The 5798-nt window shown below is 41.6% G+C and overlaps 1 non-coding gene across 1 annotated transcript; it reads left to right on the top strand.

The window, feature by feature from the left end:
- The first annotated feature begins 4873 nt into the window (after positions 1–4873).
- On the top strand, positions 4874–4981 carry LOC112767628 (small nucleolar RNA R71). Its single transcript, XR_003185070.1, has one exon. It is a non-coding gene; the product is annotated as a small nucleolar RNA R71 (small nucleolar RNA).
- Positions 4982–5798: the final 817 nt, after the last annotated feature.

Genomic DNA, 5798 nt, shown 5'->3' with positions numbered 1-5798 from the left:
AGCTTCAATCATATGAGCGGGACTTATAGCTTTTTGCTTCTTGAATAGTTTTGGCATCTCACTTTATCCATTGAGGTTCAGAATGATTGGCATCTATAGGAACTTTAGATTTCGAATAGTGTTATTGACTCTCCTAGTTCAGTATGATGATTCTTGAACACAGCTTCTTTATGAGTCTTGGCCGTGGCCCTAAGCACTTTGTTTTCCAGTATTACCACCGGATACATAAATGCCACAGACACATAATTGGGTGAACCTTTTCAAATTGTGACTCAGCTTTGCTAGAGTCCCCAATTAGAGGTGTCCAGGGTTCTTAAGCACACTCTTTTTTTGCTTTGGACCTTGACTTTAACCGCTCAGTCTCAAGTTTTCACTTGACACCTACACGCCACAAGCACATGGTTAGGGACAGCTTGGTTTAGCCGCTTAGGCCAGGATTTTATTCCTTTAGGCCCTCCTATCCACTGATGCTCAAAGCCTTGGGATCCTTTTTATTGCCCTTGCCTTTTGGTTTTAAGGGTTACTGGCTTTTTGCTCTTGCCTCTTGGTTTTAAGAGCTTTTGGCTTTTTCTGCTTGCTTTTTCTTTTTCTTTCTATTTTTTTCGCCTATTTTTTTCTCTTTTTTTTTTCTGCAAGCTTTGCTCTTTGCTGCTTTTTCTTGCTTTAAGAATCATTTTTATGATTTTTCAGATTATCAAATAACATGTCTCCTAGTCATCATTCTTTCAAGAGCCAACATATTTAACATTCTTAAACAACAACTTCAAAAGACATATGCACTGTTCAAGCATACATTCAGAAAACAAGAAGCATTGTCACCACATCAATATAATTAAACTAAGTTCAAGGATAAATTCGAAACTTATGTACTTCTTGTTCTTTTGAATTAAAACATTTTTCATTTAAGAGAGGTGATGGATTCATAGGACATTCATAACTTTAAGACATAGTTACTACTACTAATGATCATGTAATGAAGACACAAACATAGATAAGCACATAACATAGAAAACGAAAAACAGAAGAAAGAAGAACAAGGAATGAATCCACCTTAGTGATGGTGGCGTTTCCTTCTTGAGGAACCAATGATGTCCTTGAGCTCTTCTATGTCTCTTCCTTGTCTTTGTTGCTCCTCCCTCATTGCTTTTTTATCTTCTCTTATTTCATGAAGCATGATGGAGTGCTCTTGATGTTCCACCCTTAGTTGTCACATATTGGAACTTAATTCTCCTAGGGAGGTGTTGATTTGCTCCCAATAGTTTTGTGGAGGAAAGTGCATTTGAGGCATCTCTGGGATCTCATGGAAATGAGCTTCTTGCGCCTCTTGAGCTCCATGACTGGGCTCTCTTGCTTGCTCCATCTTTTTCTTAGTGATGGGCTTGTCCTCTTTAATGAGGATATCTCCCTCTATGTCAATCCCAGCCGAATTGCATAGGTGGCAAATGAGGTGAGGAAAGGCTAACCTTGCCAATGTGGAGGACTTGTCAGCCACCTTGTAGAGTTCTTGAGGTATAATCTCATGAACTTCCACCTCTTCTCCAATCATGATACTATGGATCATGATGGCCCGGTCTATAGTAACTTCAGACCGGTTGCTAGTGGGAATGATTGAGCATTAAATGAACTCTAACCATCCTCTAGCTACAGGCTTGAGGTCCAATCTTCTTAGTTGAACCGGCTTGCCTTTGGAGTCAATCTTCCATTGAGCTCCTTCCACGCATATGTTCATAAGGACTTGGTCCAACCTTTGATTAAAGTTGACCCTTCTAGTGTAGGGGCGTTCATCTCCTTGCATCATGGGCAAGTTAAACGCCAACCTCACATTTTCCGGACTAAAATCTAAGTATTTCCCCCGAACCATTGTAACATAGTTCTTTGGATCCGGGTTCTTACTTTGATCATGGTTCTTGGTGATCCATGCATTGGCATAGAACTCTTGAACCATTAGGATGCCGACTTGTTGGATGGGATTTGTTAGAACTTCCCAACCTCTTCTTTGAATTTCATGTCGGATCTCCGGATACTCATTTCTTTTGAGTTTGAAAGGGACCTCAGGGATCACCTTCTTCTTGGCCACAACATCATAGAAGTGGTCTTGATGGGCTTTGGAGATGAACCTTTCCATCTCCCATGACTCGGATGTGGAAGCTTTTATCTTCCCTTTCCCTCTTCTAGAGGATTCTCCGGTCTTAGATGCCATCAATGGTAATGGAAAAACAAAAAGCTTATGCTTTTACCACACCAAACTTAGAATATTTCTCGCCCTCGAGCAATAAACAAAAGAATAGAAGAAGAAGAAGAAGAAGAAATATGGAGAGGGAGAGGGAGATGTGGTTTCGGCCAAGAGGAGTGTAGAGGGATGTGTTGTGTGAATTTGATGAAGAATGGAGGTCTTTATATAGGGTAGGGAGGAGGGGTTAAGGTTCGGCCATATGGGTGGGTTTGGGTGGGAAATTGGTTTTGAATTTTTGAAGGTAGGTGGAGTTTATGAGGTAGGTTTATGGGGAAGAGTGGATGGATGTGAGTGGTGAAGAGGTAATGGGGAAGAGAGTTTGAGGTGATTGGTGAAGGGTTTTTGGGGAAGAGTGTTTATGGGGTTGTGTGAAAGAGAGTGGTGAAAAGAAGTGAGTGGAGGTAGGTGGGGATCCTGTGGGGTCCACAGATCCTGAGTGGATCCTGTGGGGTCCACAGATCCTGAGTGGATCCTGTGGGGTCCACAGATCCTGAGTAGATCCTGTAGGGTCTACAGATCCTGAGGTGTTCAAGGATTTACATCCCTGCACCCATTAGGCATGTAAAAATGCCTTTATACCCAACTCTGGGCGTTCAGCGCCAGGTTGGTGGCCATTTTGGGCGTTCAACGCCCATTTGTGTGCCATTTCTGGCGTCGAACGCCAGAACCATGCCTGTTCTGGCGTTCAGCGCCCAGAAGCTGCCCATTTTGGGCGTTCAGCGCCAGCACCATGCTCTGTTCTGGCGCTGAACGCCAGACAGATGCTCCTCCAGGGTGTGATTTTTCTTCTGCTGTTTTTTGATTCCGTTTTCAGTTTTTATATTTATTTTGTGACTCCACATGATCATGAACCTATAAAGACATATAACTAAGAAAAATATAGTTAGATAAATAAACATTGGGTTGCCTCCCAACAAGCGCTTCTTTAATGTCAATAGCTTGACAGTGGGCTCTCATGGAGCCTCACAGATGTGCAGAGCTTTGTTGAGACTCTCCAACACCAAACTTAGAGTTTGGATATGGGAGTTCAACACCAAACTTAGAGTTTGGTTGTGGCCTCCCAACACTAAACTTAGAGTTTGACTGTGGGGGCTCTAGTTGACTCTGCAGCTTTTTCTGCTTCCTCTCCATGGTTACAGAGGGAGATCCTTGAGTTTTAAACACAAGGGAGTCTTCATTCCATTGAAGGACTATTTCACCTCTGTCAACATCAATCACAGCTCTTGCTGTGGCCAGGAAAGGTCTTCCTAGGATGATGGATTCATCCTCTTCCTTTCCAGTATCCAGGACTATGAAATCAGTAGGGATGTAAAGGCCTTCAACCTTTACTAACACGTCCTCTACTTGTCCATAAGCCTGTTTTCTTGAATTGTCTGCCATCTCTAATGAGATTTTAGCAGCTTGCACCCCATAGATTCCCAGTTTCTCTATTACAGAGAGGGGCATGAGGTTTATTCCTGAACTAAGGTCACACAGAGCCTTAAAGATTATGGTGCCTATAGTGCAGGGTATTATGAACTTTCCAGGATCCTGTCTCTTCTGAGGCAATGTCAGTTGATCCAGATCACTTAGTTCATTGATGAACAAGGGAGGTTCAACTTCCCAAGTATCAATGCCAAATAATTTGGCATTTAGCTTCATGATTGCACCAAGAAACTTGGCAGTTTGCTCTTCAGTAACATCCTCATTCTCTTCAGAAGAGGAATACTCATCAGAGCTCATGAAGGGCATAAGGAGGTTCAATGGAATCTCTATGGTCTCTAGATGAGCCTCAGAGTCCTTTGATTCCTCAAAGGGAAGCTCCTTATTGATCACTGGACGTCCCAGGAGGTCTTCCTCCTTGGGATTCATGTCCTCTCCTTCCCTTACAGGTTTGGCCATGGTGCTTATGTCAATGGCCTTGCACTCTCCTTTTGGGTTCTCTTCTGTATTGCTTGGGAGAGTACTAGGAAGGATTTCAGTGATCCTTTTACTCAGCTGGCCCACTTGTGCTTCCAGATTTCTAATGGAAGACCTTGTTTCATTCATGAAACTTACAGTGGCCTTAGATAGATCAGAGACTAGATTTGCTAAATTAGAAGCATTTTGTTCAGAGTTCTCTGTCTGTTGCTGAGTTGATGATGGAAAAGGCTTGCTATTGCTAAACATGTTTCTTCCACCATTATTAAAGCCTTGTTGGGGCTTTTGATCCTTCCATGAGAAATTTGGATGATTTCTCCATGTTGAGTTATAGGTGTTTCCATAAGGTTCACCTAAGTAATTTACCTCTGCTATTGCAGGGTTCTCAGGATCATAAGCTTCTTCTTCAGAAGATGCCTCTTGAGTACTGTTGGATGTAGCTTGCATTCCATGCAGACTCTGAGAGATCATATTGACTTGCTGAGTCAATATTTTATTCTGAGCCAATATGGCATTCAGAGTATCAACCTCAAGAACTCCCTTCTTCATAGGCGTCCCATTACTCACAGGATTCCTTTCAGAAGTGTACATGAACTGGTTATTAGCAACCATGTCAATGAGTTCTTGAGCTTCTGCAGGCATTTTCTTTAGGTGAATGGATCCACCTGCAGAAGTGTCCAGTGACATTTTTGATAGCTCAAATAAACCATCATAGAATATATCCAGGATGGTCCATTCTGAAAGCATGTCAGAAGGACACTTTTTGGTCAACTGTTTGTATCTTTCCCAAGCTTCATAGAGGGATTCACCTTCTTTCTGTCTGAAGGTTTGAACATCAGCTCTAAGCTTGCTCAGCTTTTGAGGAGGAAAGTACTTGGCTAAGAAAGCCGTGACCAGCTTATCCCAAGAGTTCAGGCTGTCTTTGGGTTGAGAATCCAACCATAATCTAGCTCTGTCTCTTACAGCAAAAGGGAAAAGCATGAGCCTGTAGACTTCAGGATCTACTCCATTAGTCTTAACAGTATCACATATCTGCAAGAATTCAGTTAAGAACTGAAAAGGATCTTCAGATGGAAGTCCATGAAATTTGCAGTTCTGCTGCATCAAAGAAACTAATTGAGGTTTCAGCTCAAAGTTGTTTGCTCCAATGGCAGGAATGGAGATGCTTCTTCCATGTAAATTGGAATTAGGTGCAGTAAAGTCACCAAGTATCTTCCTTACATTATTATTATTTTCGGCTGCCATCTCCTCTTCCTGTTCGAAAATTTCTGAAAGGTTATCTCTGAATTGTTGTATTTTAGCTTCTCTTAGTTTCCTTTTCAGAGTCCTTTCAGGTTCTGGATCTGCTTCCACAAGAATGTTCTTATCCTTGCTCCTGCTCATATGATAAAGAAGAGGGCACAGAAAAATAATAATAATAATAGAGATCCTTTATACCACAGTATAGGGATCCCTGTGTGAGTAGAAGAAGAGGGGGAGACAAAGAATGTAATATAATGGAAGAAACACAACTGTGAGGATGGCAGAGATGTGAGATGAGATGTTAGGATATGAATGAATAAATAGAATAAGATGGGGGAGGGATAATTTTGAAAATTATTTTGAAAAAGAGTTAGTGATTTTCGAAAAATGGTTTTTGAAAATTGTTAGTATTTTTTCGAAAAAT

The sequence above is a fragment of the Arachis hypogaea genome, chromosome 17 (assembly GCF_003086295.3).
Source record: "Arachis hypogaea cultivar Tifrunner chromosome 17, arahy.Tifrunner.gnm2.J5K5, whole genome shotgun sequence".
Lineage (NCBI taxonomy): Eukaryota > Viridiplantae > Streptophyta > Magnoliopsida > Fabales > Fabaceae > Arachis > Arachis hypogaea.
Note: the sequence above shows the minus strand (reverse complement) of the source record. Positions and strands in the feature narration are given on the sequence as shown.